The following is a 14,987-nucleotide window of genomic DNA, read 5'->3' as shown; positions in this document are numbered from 1 at the left end:
TTGATGATTTTAGTAGATTTACTTGGATCATTTTACTCAAAGCCAAATCTGAAGTTTCCACTCATGTCAAACAGTTTATTAGTCTCATTGAAAATCAGTTTCATATCTGCCCTAAGTTTGTTAGGACTGATAATGGTCCTGAATTCTTGTTACCTCAATTCTTTGCTTCTAAAGGCATTATTTACCAGAGATCTTGTGTTGAGTCCCCTCAACAAAATGCTAGAGTAGAGAGGAAACACCAACATCTTCTTAATGTAGGTCATGCCTTACTCTACCATTCCAACCTACCCAAACAATATTGGTCATATGCTGTCAGCTATGGAGCATTCATCATAAATAGAGTCAATACACCTTTACTAAACCATCAACCCCCTTATCACATACTCTACAATAGTCCCCCTGATATCACTCAAATTAATGTTTTTGGATCCCTCTGCTATGCTTCAACCTTAACCAGTCATCACACCAAATTAGACACTCGAGCCAGAAAATCTCTTTTCCTTGGTTATGCTGTTGGGTATAAAGGATCCATCCTACTTGATCTTCATTCTCTTACCATTTTCATCTCTATGAATGTTACACATCATGAACATATCCTCCCCTACCATAAACAATCTGATTCCATCACTCAAAATTGGGAATATTTCAGTACCTTGGAATCCAAGCTACAGTCCATTGAACCACCATCCTTACCTATTCCTAATGATAATCAATCTGTCCCTATTATTCCAGCTTCCACTCAACCTCTTAATGCTACTCCTGACCCTCTTGTTTACCATGATGATTCTCAGTCACCAACACCTATCTCCCATCAGTCACAACCCATTATCCCACTCCAACCAAATACTCGTGTTTCTTCTCGAGTCAAAAGTCCTCCATCCCATCTCAAAGACTATGTCTGTACTACCTTCAATGACACACCAACACAATCATCCTCATGTACTCCTTACTCTATCTCAAACTTTATTTCTTATTCTAATCTTTCTCCTTCACATTGTCATTTTAGCTTATCTGTTTCAACTAACCATGAACCAAAAACCTACAAAGAGGCATGCAAATATGAATGTTGGAATCAAGCTATGAAGTTAGAGTTAGATGCTCTTGAACAAACTGAAACTTGGTTGATTGTAGATCTTCCACCCAATGTGAAACCTATTGGTTGTCGTTGGGTATATAAGGTGAAACATAAATCTGATGGCAGCAATGAGCGATTTAAGGCACGCCTTGCTGCTAAAGGATACAACCAAATTGAAGGGCTTGATTACTCCGATACTTTCTCACCAGTAGCTAAACTCACCACAGTCAGACTTGTTCTTGCTTTGGCTTCAGCTCAAAACTGGTATCTCCACCAACTGGATGTAAATAACGCATTTTTGCATGGTGACTTGCATGAGGACGTATACATGGTTATACCACCAGGTGTTCAGACATCTAAACCTAACCAAGTATGCAAACATATCAAATCCTTATATGGATTGAAACAGGCAAGCAAGCAATGGTTTGAAAAACTGACTTCCCTTCTTATTCGTCATGGATACAAACAAGCCACATCTGATCACTCATTGTTTGTCAAGAAAACACCATCTACATTCACAATTCTACTTGTGTATGTTGATGATGTTATCTTAGCTGGTGATTCATTACATGAATTTCAATCCATCAAAGACATCTTAAATATTTTTTGGGAGTGGAAGTGGCTCACTCAAAACAAGGTATTTTCATATGTCAATGTAAATATTGCCTCGATCTCCTCAGTGATTCAGGTTTTGTGGGCTCTAAACCTACTACCACACCCTCTGACCATTCAATCAAAATGTGCCATGATAATAGTCCCGAGTTTACTGACATTCCTTCTTACAGAAGACTTGTTGGTAGATTGATATATCTCAACACTACACGCCCAGATATAACCTTCATCACCTAACAACTTAGTTAGTTTCTCTCCAAACCATCCACACAACACTACAATGCTGCTTGTCGTGTCCTTAGGTATCTGAAACATTGTCCAGGCCAAGGCTTATTTTACCCTCGCAATTCTTCTCTTCATGTCACCGAGTTTTCTGATGCAGACTGGGCCGATTGTTTTGATACAAGGAGATCGGTTTCTGGATCTTGCTTCTATCTAGGAAAGTCTCTCATTTCATGGCGCACCAAGAAACAAACAACAGTTTCCCGTTCATCATCCGAGGCAGAATATCAAGATCTAGCTGCAGCCATGTGTGAGCTACAATGGATATTTTTTCTCCTTCGAGACATGTCCATTACTTGCACACAGACCCCTGTATTGTTCTGCGACAGCCAAAGTGCCCTACACATTGCAGCCAATCCAGTGTTTCATGAACGCACTAAGCACCTTGACATTGATTGTCATATAGTTCGAGAAAAGTACCTTGCTGGTGTTATGAAGTTGCTCCCCGTCACTTCTCACAATTAACTTGCTGATTTCTTTACCAAATCTCTCCATCCTAAGCCATTTCAATCTCTGAAATCCAAGTTGAATTTGTTGAATATCTACCAAACTCCAACTTGTGGGGGCCTAATAGATGATAAATAGATGATTAGTTAGTTAGGTAGTTACACTTGAGCATAATGTTAGTTATTCAATTGGTCTCTTAGTGTAACTACCATCTCACTATTGTATATATACTGAACTGCTATCATCAATATGCTATGAGAGATTCTACTGCACTCTCTTCTCTTTTCTTTTCTATTGTTATATGCATGGATTACAATCCCTAATAGCTGTCGCAGAAATGTGTGTCGCCAGGCTGTACTGCAACAGTTGTTAAAACTGCCATACCAACTGTTGTTATTATTGTGATGGATAATGAACCGCCTTAAATAGTTATTTGCGACAGTTTTAAACTGTTGTGAATTTTATTATATGTTTTATTTCAGTGCTTATTATGAAGATTTCCAACTGTCGTTATTATTTTACATTTAATTTTTAAAAAAATTACAGAGGTTTGTCAACCCCGCTATATATATATATATATATATATATATATATCAATTTTAATTAAAAAAAACTACCCAATGTAGAATAGCTTCTAAAAAAAGCCAAAATCATGCCACCGAAAAGATCTTATAATTTAAACAATACTAATAGTAACAACAAGTGTTACTGCTATTACATCCCTTTCACAATCTGAGTAGCTTCATATTAACTATAATGGAACAAAATATATGAGAAAATAAAAGAAAAAGGACTTATACATTAGTTCAGCAAATGTAAAATAAAGATTCATATCTGCGACCAATTTACTAGTGTAATAGAACAACATAAAATAAATAACACATACAAAACTTTCATTTGGTAATGAGTGAGGTTGAAGTTTCATCATGAACTACCTCTTCCTCCTCCAAAACAACTTCATATCATGCTCCTGGTCTTCTACCCCAACAAGCAAATGCAAGGCACTAGTCCTTCATAAGTTTAAGCCAAACCAAACCAAGTCAATTTAATCTATTCAGTTATATCTTTGACGGCGCAAATTCAAAGGAACAAAGGATAAAGAACTAATATAGTGGTTGGCACTAACATAAAACATATAATGTTAGCTATAACTTACTTGCATAATCCTGCAATTGATAATGCACCAATGCTTGACTCAGTCTGTCGAGTCACCATAACATCTACATCCCTGAATTGAATCATTCTCGTTGCAACATTAATAGAGAATGTGACTCGATAGCACAAGCAGTTATTGCACATGACTTTTCCCTGTATTTAAGAATAGGGAAAAGGTAAAAGTCATAATTAACAATGATTACAAAGGTCGGCATAGAAAAATATGTTAGTAGCTCTGTAGCAAAAAGCTAAAGAAGTATGAAACAATTGAGTAGCTAACTTCATACCGAGTGATTTCTAAAAGTTCTAATCAACCCTCTACAAAACTAACCAAGAATTTAATGCTACTAAACCTAACATAAAGGTATTCCAGGTACCAAATATTGAACTAAGCTCATATTTGAAAATATTAAATAGCAATGAAATGAACCGAAATTGATCACATAAATGAACAAGTTCATTAAAGTCACAGATTCTGTGGTAAAAATAGTAACAAAATTAAACTGTCAAACTACTTCATAGTATTTTATGAAAGAGTCAATAGTGAAGGCTTTTTAACTGACCTGTCTTGAAGGAAGCAACCTAGCAATCCATCCCTTAATTTTTGTAACGCCAAAATCAAAACGAGGACTAATAATACTGCACTTATTCAATTTTTTATTCAACTCCCCAACAATTCTACCAGCTCAGTGATTATCAACATACTCAAACTCCCCAAGAACAAAACACATTGTAATTTATACCTATGATCCATTGATTTATTCATAAAAATGAGGTCAATAACACTTGCCAATTCCTTTCACTGACTGGCCTAGGCCCAAACAGTACACATATGCATATTATTGTCATACCCTAAATTTGCCCGTCCCTTATGTATCTACTTGTGTCGTTTTATTTCGGATAAATAAAATGACATGCTTGGTGGTGGAGCATGTATAAGGAATGTGAGCAAGCAATTGCAGGATGTGTAAGTAATAGAAATTAGGTAGACTTTTTATCATTTACTACTGTGTTTATCACTTAAATTAGGTTTATTTAGTGAATTATATTATAAGGATTAATTTACTTTTTAGAATTATATTATTACTAAAACATTAGATTTTACGTTATTTATATAGTCAGCTTTAAAAAGTTATTTTTTTGATTTATTGTTAATGTTTTTAGTTTTAACAAGTCAATAGAAATAATTTTAATTTTATAAATAGTTATAAGTTTTTAATATATAGTCATCATTGTTAATAGTAATTATTGTTTTGTTTAAATTACTAGTTGGCATTTTTCGTTTTTTTCCTTAAAGTTTCAGGTTGTTAGATCAAGTGGATAGAACCAAAGAAAAGGGAAAGGAAGAGTAGAAGCTTGAGTTTGGGTTACTGGATATTTTTTCTCTTTCCTTTTTATCAATATATTTATGTTTAATTATAATAGTGATATGTGGTTTGTAAGGACCATACGTGGTCTAATGAAAAATTGAGGTTATAAATTTGTTAATTTTATGTTTTAACCTTATAAGTCATGTGAGTTATAGTGTATAAAATTTGAAAGAGAATTTAGTGCAGCAGCATGTTCACTTTTACGTCATTGTAGTTTTAAGGGTTGTTTAAAGTCAGGTTTTGCATCTAAAAAAGACAATAAAAAATGTAAATATACAAAATAACACCACATATTAAAAAATAAAAAAAAATACTTTTTATTCTCCCGATTAAATTTCAATACGTAATTTCAAACTTTTTGTCTAAATCAAATTAATCCAACCCTCCACGAATAATACGACTAGTGAATGATAATTTCACTACGTCTTTGAATCGGTCGACTCTAATGTCGCACCAATCAAATTATTCAAAATAAACAATTAATCAATTCAACATTTTTGTGAATTCGAATTAGAAACGAGTGAATGTAAATTTCATTTGTTTGAATGATCAAAGACTTAGCGCACACTATTTCAAAACGATCATTCTCTTCTGTGGATTAATTTAATTTCAACAATTTCATGAATAATAAACGACGGGATGAATATCTATTTCATCCCGCCTCCGAATTGGTCGACTGTCTATGTCGCACCGATCAAATATCCAAAACACAATTAAAAATTTAAATTACAACTATCCTAATTCAATTAAAACACTAAATATTAATTACAAAAAAAATACAAAAAGGGATTGTATGCAAAACTTATTTTCACCATTTAAAACAGCGAACTACGAATTACGGTAACTACAAAACTACGAATCCTTGTTAAAACACAATTCAACATACAAAAATAATGGTGTATAATCCCATAAAAAACATTAACAAATAACTACGAACTACGTTGACTCTGATCCTCCATTAAGGAGGTACGTAGGCATTCGGGCAACAGAAACGAGTCCCCGTCCCCCAAAACTAACCTCCATTAAGGAGGTACGTAGGCATTCAGGCAACCGAAACGAGTCCCCGTCCCCCAAAACTAAGTAGGTTTGAGATTTTATTCTCTACCCTACTGTATTCTTTTAACCATAACTTTTTATAAACCTTACCATAAAACCCTTACCCTAGAGACATTTAGAATACCTTAAGGAAGATTTAAGGGTGCCTAACACCTTCCCTTGACTCTAATTTCTCAACTTATCCAATCTCTTTAATTAGGTTTTTATCCCATATTTTTTCTTATCTTTAAATATAATAAAATATAGGTGGCGACTCTGTAATTTAAGTTAGAAAACTTAAAATTAAAAAACCGGCGTAACAAGTATACCATATATAGCATACACATAAGTTAATCAATGAAATAGCAAGAAACATATCAAGTCGGATTATTATCAATTACCATTCAAATAATGGTCTTAATACTAGCATGTAATAAAAAATAACATAAATCTAATTGTCAAGACAAAATGTTGTGTGATGTTAATGATCAGAGAACAAGAAGATACATCAAATTGAAGTAAATGTTATGAGTTCAACTATGGTAATTCAGGTGGCTTTCACAAATAGTTTTACAAGAGTGAAACTACCTAAATTAAATATGAAATTTTCATTCAGCTAAGTATTTTTTTTATTAAATAGTCATTCATTATACTGTTTGAAAAATAAATTTTATGATGTATTTCTCTCAAAAGCTTATGATCTCAACTACTTAACCAGGTCATTGCTTTTTATAATATTATAGAAATGAGACATATTAGTAAAGTTAAGTTGTAAAGCATGAAACGACACACAGAAAAATCAAAAATATATTAGAAATAATATCAAATATGAACATTTTTTAAACACCTTTGTAGTGGTTCCGATAATATATGATGACAAATTAATCTACAAATAGTAAGAAAACAATGGTCAGAAGAAGAAAAATACACTAGCAGCTAGATATATTAGACATGGATAAATGTTGATTTCTAATTTGTATGATTCGATTTCAATAGGCATGTACACGTCATTGTGTAGAATTAAGAAGATTTATACGGCATAAAATATAAAAAATTAATTAAAGCAATTTTAGATCACTCTCTAACACCTGTGCTATCTAGAGAACATCATAAAAAAGCTATAGAAAAAGGCTCTTAGACCAAAATTAATTTATCTTCATTAATAATCATTTACGAGAAAATGAATATGAAAAATGAATGCACATGGTTATTTTTTTTCAAAAGCCACTACATAAGAGGTTATCAACTTAATCTTTGCATTTCAAATTCATCTGCATCTGAATTTAGAAAATGAAAATTTGCAGAATGTCAAAATAATATATAAAAATGAGCATTGTCTTTCACACATCAAGTATGTTGAAACATAATGATACAGGTACCTGAAATTATGTCATCAATCTATATAAATTCAATCATTCATAATTACAAAATTCCAGTTTTTATGGATTGGTAAAGGGGATAGAGTAGATGTTGAGTGTTTGTCGAATTTTATGGATTGGCACTTGTTTTTTCATAGCAAAAAAGTAAAACATAGGAAGTTGGGAGTGGTGTGGCTTGCTACCAGTTGGACTATTTGGTTGGTTAGGAATGGAGCTTGTTTTAGGAAGGAAGCTTGGAATGTGAATAATACCGTTTGGAATGTTAAGCATTTGGTGTGGAGATGGTCTTTTTGCGGGAAAATTACGCACCCCAATTACTCTTTCTACGAGTTTTGCATGGATCCTTTGTATTTTTTGTCGTAGCCGTAATTGGTTTGTAATTTTCTCTTTTGTTGGGTTTTTCCCGTTTCCTCGTGTAAACAGGTTGGAGAACCCTTAGTTCTCCGGTTATTAATATATCTTGCTTACCAAAAAAAAAAAACATTTACTCCCCGTCATACGTAGATATTGAACGGCTAACATCTACCATGTAACAAAGGACTAGTTTTTTTTAAGACAAAACAAGATTTAGTCATTATGAACTAAGAGCAGCTTTAAAATTTATGCAATTTAGTTTATTTGCCTTCTCAAATGACACTGAAAAGTATGATAATATATAAGTATATGTCAATACTAAAAATTTTCATACTGTTATTTATTTAAAAAAGCAGAGCAACATCTCCATATAAGAAGATAATGTTAGACCCTATAAGAAGACAACGTTTGCACATATTTATTATTTCACAACTTTTGTAGAATCTATGTCATCTTACCGGAGGAACAAAACAGCATCTCCATATACAATTTTTTTCTTGTTAATAAATGCACTCCATCCAGCTATAAGCAAATGCCTTTGCGGTTGCCCTGTGTTTATTAGAAAAAAATACCAACAGAAACAATCAATAAAGAATTCTATCTGATATGTTCTTGTCCGTATAAACTTGAGAAATGAATTAAAAATCTTTATAAATATGTCAACACTTCCACTGTGTCGGTGCAGATTGTTTACGACAAGCTCTTGCGAAAATATTTGTTGATTGTAATCCTAAAGAGTAAATGGACTTAAATTTAAAATTCTTTGGAAGAAATCATTTTATAAATTGAATACTAGTTTTGATGAAGGAATACTAACAAAATTGGACAAGGGTGTGTCATTTCAAAGCCTTCAGTTTCGTTACTTGGCTATTTTCTTGTAGTGTCTAATCATTTCAATTTGGTGAAAAACAAAACAAAAGCGAAAAGAACTTTGATCCTCACCTCCCTCTAGAGTGATTCATCAAGCAACTGGTTATCATCAGGAGTGAAATCTTTCATATATACTTGACATAAATAGTTCCTTACCCTATGAAAGGAACAAAAAAATAGGTTCAATTTTCTTATATATTCTATTCAAAAACTAATTCTAAAAAAAAAATTGAAAGTGATAAGAAAAAATACTACATTTCAAAACACACATTGAATTCTTCTTCGAAACAACTGAGTTGCATCAGCGGTAAGAGCAAACATTTCCAAACCTTGGAAACTTTAAGAAATTTCAGCAAAACTCAATGATGTAGGATACATAGAAATAAACACAATCTCTTGCAAATTATGACAATTTTTTCCAACATAAATCAAACAATTATCACCAATTTTGTTACTCCTTCACACATCAATGTGAAGCTTTTTCAACATCTTGCAACGTTTAGCCAAAAAGACATGACCAACATCTGAACACACATGTTTTTTTACAAGATGCAAAGCTTCCAACTTCAAACACTTTGATACACCAACAAGACCCATATCACTTACCTCAACCTTTTTAAGATGAATATCAACTAGCGTATTGTAATACGGTGAACTGACTTTTAAGAAATGTTGCGGATAGCAAGAGTCGCCACCGACTTTTATTTTATCCAATTTAAAGAAAGGCTAAAAGAACAGAAAAATACCTTTTAAAGATTTTGAGTTCGGGGGTAAGTTATATAAAGAGAAGATGTAAGGCACCCTTTGTATCCATGGTTTTCCATGGGCTCTTAATTGCTTAGCTCACTTTGTTTTAAAAAATGTTTGAATTGTTTGAAAAGTGGAGTGTGAATAGAAATTTGAATAAAAAACTTTTGCTTGTAAATAAGCATAGTCTTTTTGAAAAGTATTTGAACATTAGTGGGAAAAAGAGTTTTGAATTTGAATTTGAAAAAGAGCAAGCAATTAAAAAAGCAATTACCCTTAAGTTATAAAATTTGTTCTTTTAGATTTTCAGAGTGGAAGGGTCTATCCATACCATGAGAGGGCAGGAAGTCTTTCAATTGAATGTGAAGGGTCATCGAAATTATCGTTCGCCATAAGACTGTCCCATGCCATAAAGAGGGCAGGTAGTCTAAGGGAAGGATATAATAGTCTTTTAATATTCTTAGGCATCATGCGAGGATACCTTAGCAATTGGGACAATAATATTTTATAAGGCAACCTCGAGGGAGTTTCAATAACTTTAAAGACAACGTTGCTTTAGGTATCCTCGGAATCGAGGGACTTGACTATTTTAGGCAACAAAATTAAGGCAACAGACAGCAATAATAAGGCAACAAGGCAACCAGAGGGATTACCCTAAAGGTGCGTGGGTGCAACAATCACGTGGTTAACTTCGATGATATTTATCTTATAATTAGGTGATTCTAGATTCAATTCATGGTTTATCACTCCCTAGGATTACTAACCACGCAGTTTAAAAATTGCAGAAATGAAAGGCAGAAAAAATATAAAGTCCTACGCTATTACAATAAACACCTGCGGGGATGGGGGGGAATTAAAGCAGAAAATAAGATAGATGAATAATCAATTTAATTATCTTGAATGCCTTGATCTTCCTCGAACCCTCAGTTGACTCTGAACATCTGAGAATTAAACGGAAAATAATAGGGGTGGGTGAGTGTAGGAGTAAATCATCACTATTGAACAAAACCCTATTTTAATCAAAGGAAAAAATAAAAATAAAAATATTATTAAACAAAGAAATTAGAAAACTTAGCTTTTTGTCGGATGAGGCGCGTGGCTGAAAGATCTTGGTTAACCCTGAAAACTGGGCACAAAGAAGAAAAATGCGTTAGTGCATTAAAGTTCTCAACAATTATAACGTGGCAGATCAAAAATTAAAACAGTAATAATTGAGGCAAACAAAAAAATGGCAAGGCAAAAACAAACCCTGAAAGGGGAAAAAATTAACAAATCAATAAACAAAGGCCAGTCGACCGTATAAGGCAAACCACATAATTTTTATCGTTTAAAAACAATTATAGATAAAATTATGGAAGAATCGAATTTTCGATTAAAAAATAAATAAATATAAAATTATTATATATATAAAAAATAATTTATTAAATAAGTAAAGATAAATAAAGGAATAAAAAGAATTATACTAGAAGGAAAAGAAATAAGCAAAAGTATTTATGTAATTAAATAAAAATAAAATAAATATTTAGAAGACTTAGATGGGATCTAGTGTGGTACATGGCTGAGAGAGCATGATATGCTTGCAATCTGAGAGGCGTTGGATCTGGCTTCGTGTTGATCCACGGGCTGTGATATGAGGGTAGATCATGGTCCTCTAATGAAGGTGGCACGCTAGATCTGCTGGCAAGCTACAACACACCAATTATTAAAAAAATAAGGTGTTGAGGATAGGATTCAATCCCAGTCCCTCAAGCTCACCACCAAGAAGCATTTGCCAAACATGCTGCAAGTTAATTATGATAATATACCACGCTATATTAAATAAGTATTAAAACTATAGAAAATTGGGAAAGGTCAAAGCAAACGTTAGCCTGGGCCCCACGCGTGTAGCGTGAACCAATCAACAAGAGAGAGAGTGTTTGATCTTTTGACTGTCCAACAAGATCCTTCCACGCGTGATGAAAGAGAAAAGGAATTGTTGACCAACGAATCACGTTTCACCATCGTGCCACGCATCCAACTCATATCCCACGCCAACTGTTCATCATCCCCTTCAAATTACCTGTGGATTTTATTTCAAAATTTCCTGCGGAATTTGTTACGGGAAATCCTTCGAAATAGAAAACCTGCAAAATACGCGTCATTCAAAGATCACTAAAAGCCCAGATCGACTTAATCTATCATGGCGAACATGATGGTGGTGTTCTTAGGCCCTGAAAGTGCCGGATACAAGGAGTTCGAAGCTTCTCAACTCTTGAACCCTAGTAATGGCGTATCATGATTCATACGTTCTAAGCTTCATGTGATGGATCAAACTTGTTCTATATCATCTCAGTAACACGTTAGCATGGTTAGTTTAAATTAAAATACAATAAAACTCAAAAACAGAAATTCATACATATGGTGCAACCGAAGTTCGTGTTTGGCATGGTTCAGTGTGCATTGGCCATGGATAATGAATCATTCTTACCTTAAGAATCCCCAGGAACACGAATAGATGGTTGGAATTGCTTGGGAACGACTGGAATTAGTTTTTGATCGTGCCCTACACTTTGAGTTTTTTTTGGAACCTTGAAATCCTTATTCTCTGCCCAGTTTTTTCGTCCCCCTCTCTCTTGCTGAGGGTAATGAATATATAGGGAGCAATTAGGTAGTTTAGGAATTAAGTCATGTGATTGAGGAGAATGAAATTTGATTGAAAAAAATCAAATATTCTTTCTATTTTTGCCTCAATATCATATCCCTCTCTTTCCAATCTTGTTAATCACGAAATTTGGCCAATATTATGATCTTTGGATGATTGGATTTGATTGGTAATTGAATCTTTGATTGAAAACTTATTATTTCATTTTTTATGTGATTTATTTGCATTTAAATGAATAAAAATTCAAATAAATAAAATAAATACTATAAAAACAAAATAATTAGTTTAGGAGTGAATATGAAGCCCATGGATGTGTTTGGAATCCATATCTTAGGCCTATTGACTTAAAAACTCAAAATTCTTCATTTTGCTCCATGTGCATTCCTCAAAAATCGCCCAACTTGCGCAAGCCATAACTCCTTCAATACTTGTCGTATGGAGACGTTCTAGGACTTTATGGAAATCTTAAAGAGTCCTCTAAAATTTCCTTTTGATTTCACCTCAATTGGATCTTCCATGTTCCAGTTATGAGCTTTTGAAAAAGATGACTTTTTGTTGACCTTTTGGAGGACCTGTAATTTATTGGCTCATATCTCTCAAGTGGTGCATTTCTAGCCCTGGCTTGTGAGAGACAAACTTGTAGATAATTCAATTTCCTTCAAAATGACCTTTAGATGGGAAATTTCTGATGTTCCATGTGAAAGTTATGGCTGGTCAAAGTTCGGTTGACTTTCTCCTTAAAAACCCTAATTTAGAAACTTAGGTTTTTGATGATTTTGGAGCTTTCTTTGATGCATCATGATCAATCCTTGATCAAATGATGGATGATAGTTCATAATGAGGATGTTGACCAAAAATCAGAAGTTTTGACTGTGGTTTGACCATAGTTTGACTTTTAGGTCAGTCAGTCGATTATTGATCGTTTGGACCATTGAGTGAGCAATCTTTTGAATCAAGGCTTGAAACTTGGCATGAGGATCCTTTGAGGCATATGAGAGACCAAGGGTTCCATTTGAGGTCTTAGAACTTGATTTTACTTTGAAAAGATCAAAACCCTAGTTTGAGGGTTGTTATTTAGGAGAGTGTACAGTCAGTCAAGTCTTGAGCTTCTGATATTCAAATGAGCTTGAGTATAAAATGTGGAAGGCAAATTTTGGGGTATGACACGTATTCAATTTCCTCACCGCTGCAAGAGTCAAGTCCTAATTTCCGACACATCCAGTCAATTTAGGAGTTTATAACTTCTTCAGACCAATTATTAATGGCATAAAGTGTTCCAATTACCAAGCTCGTTCTTAATAATCGATTTCATTGAAGAAGAACCATCACCACAAATTGATTCAGCATCGACATCGTTATCTCCTCGATAAATTTTGTTGTTATATGCAGCGGAGTGAATACCTTTAACACCGAATAAACACGACTCCGTCAAAGCTTCTTCAAATTCTTGCAATTTTTTGCAACACCTAACATTCCAATCTCGATGATTTCCTTACACCTGTGTAACTTCAAGCACGTGAGAATGGGTACAATGATAATCAATGAGAGAATCACAAATGATAAGCTTTTCTCCTTCAATTTTCCCTCTTATTCTTCTTTTGAGGGATTGGGAAAATGAGAGTTTGTGAAAGTGAGAGAGAATTGTCATCTCTTCCATTTTAGGGTTTGAGCAAGAGTGAATTTTTCCATCCTATTAATTTTAGGGTTTGAGTGAAAAGAATGGAGAGGTTGAACAAGGGAGAGTAAGGTCAGATTAAAGCTTTAGTTGTAGAAGGAAGAAGGTGGAAGACTTCAAAAATGAAAAGCTAAATGAAGATTGAAAAAAATGGAAACAAATAATAATGAAAAATAAAAATAAAAATAGTGGGAAAACATAAAAACGAAAGAAAAGAAGTGGCAAAGTAAAAAATTGAAAAAAGAGCAATGATGATTGGCTAAAATAGTCGTAACAGTTTTCTCTAGCAGTCATGGATGTGGAAAGGGGACAGTTATTTGGTAACTATCGCAATAATATTATTCAACTTAGTTAGAAAATCTGCGACGGTTGGCCTTAACTTCCGTGACAATATCGCAGTCCAAGAATAAGGACGGTTTTGCGAGAACTGTCGCAACTCATGAGTCGTAAATCTCCTTTTTTCTTGTAATGAGTAATAGTTCAAAAAGTTACCATAGTGTTCCAAAATATGAATGTACAAAATACATAACAACACATTATGTAAAATATCAACTTAAAATAGTTCTACACAATCTTCAAAATAACCATCAAAATAATAATCACAACAGCAACACATTCAGTAAAATTGCAACTTGAAATAGTTCTAACCAGTCCTCAAAATAACCATCAAAATAACAATCACAACAGCAGAGAGACTACACCACTATGGAAACCAGCTTCAACTTTTTGCACGCACCATACAGACTAACATCTCTTCCACAAACTCACAAACACACTGCTCCCAAACATCCTTAACAAACTCACAAACACACTGCTCCCAAACACTGCTCCCAAACATCCTTAACAAACTCACAAACTTTTGCTTCCACCACATGACAAGACTTTTGAAAAAAACTAGTCGGAAAACCATTCGACCCTGACACTTTCTAAGGATTCATATTAAACATAGCACGCTTCACTTGTTCATTAACAATTGGAGCATTTAATCTCCCAACCAACTCCTTACTCAAGCTAGGAAAAGTAATTTTTGATGCTTGCCACTCCTTATTATGCTGATTCAACATAAACAGATCTTGATAGAACTTATTAACCATCTCTCGAATTTGATCCACTTCTTCAATCCACTGACCATCTTCCCCACGAATCATCATAATTTTATTTTCCCTTCTCCCCGTCACCGCCTTTGTGTGATAATACTTAGTATTCCTGTCTCCATCTTTAAGCCATGTAGCCCTAGATCTTTGGAACCACATTAATTATTCCCTTTTCAAGATGTCATTCAATTCCTTCTACAGCCTGACCTCTAGATTAATCAGACCATGATCTCTTCTTCCCCACTGGAGCC

This window comes from Vicia villosa, unplaced genomic scaffold (assembly GCF_029867415.1).
Source record: "Vicia villosa cultivar HV-30 ecotype Madison, WI unplaced genomic scaffold, Vvil1.0 ctg.000752F_1_1, whole genome shotgun sequence".
Lineage (NCBI taxonomy): Eukaryota > Viridiplantae > Streptophyta > Magnoliopsida > Fabales > Fabaceae > Vicia > Vicia villosa.
Note: the sequence above shows the minus strand (reverse complement) of the source record.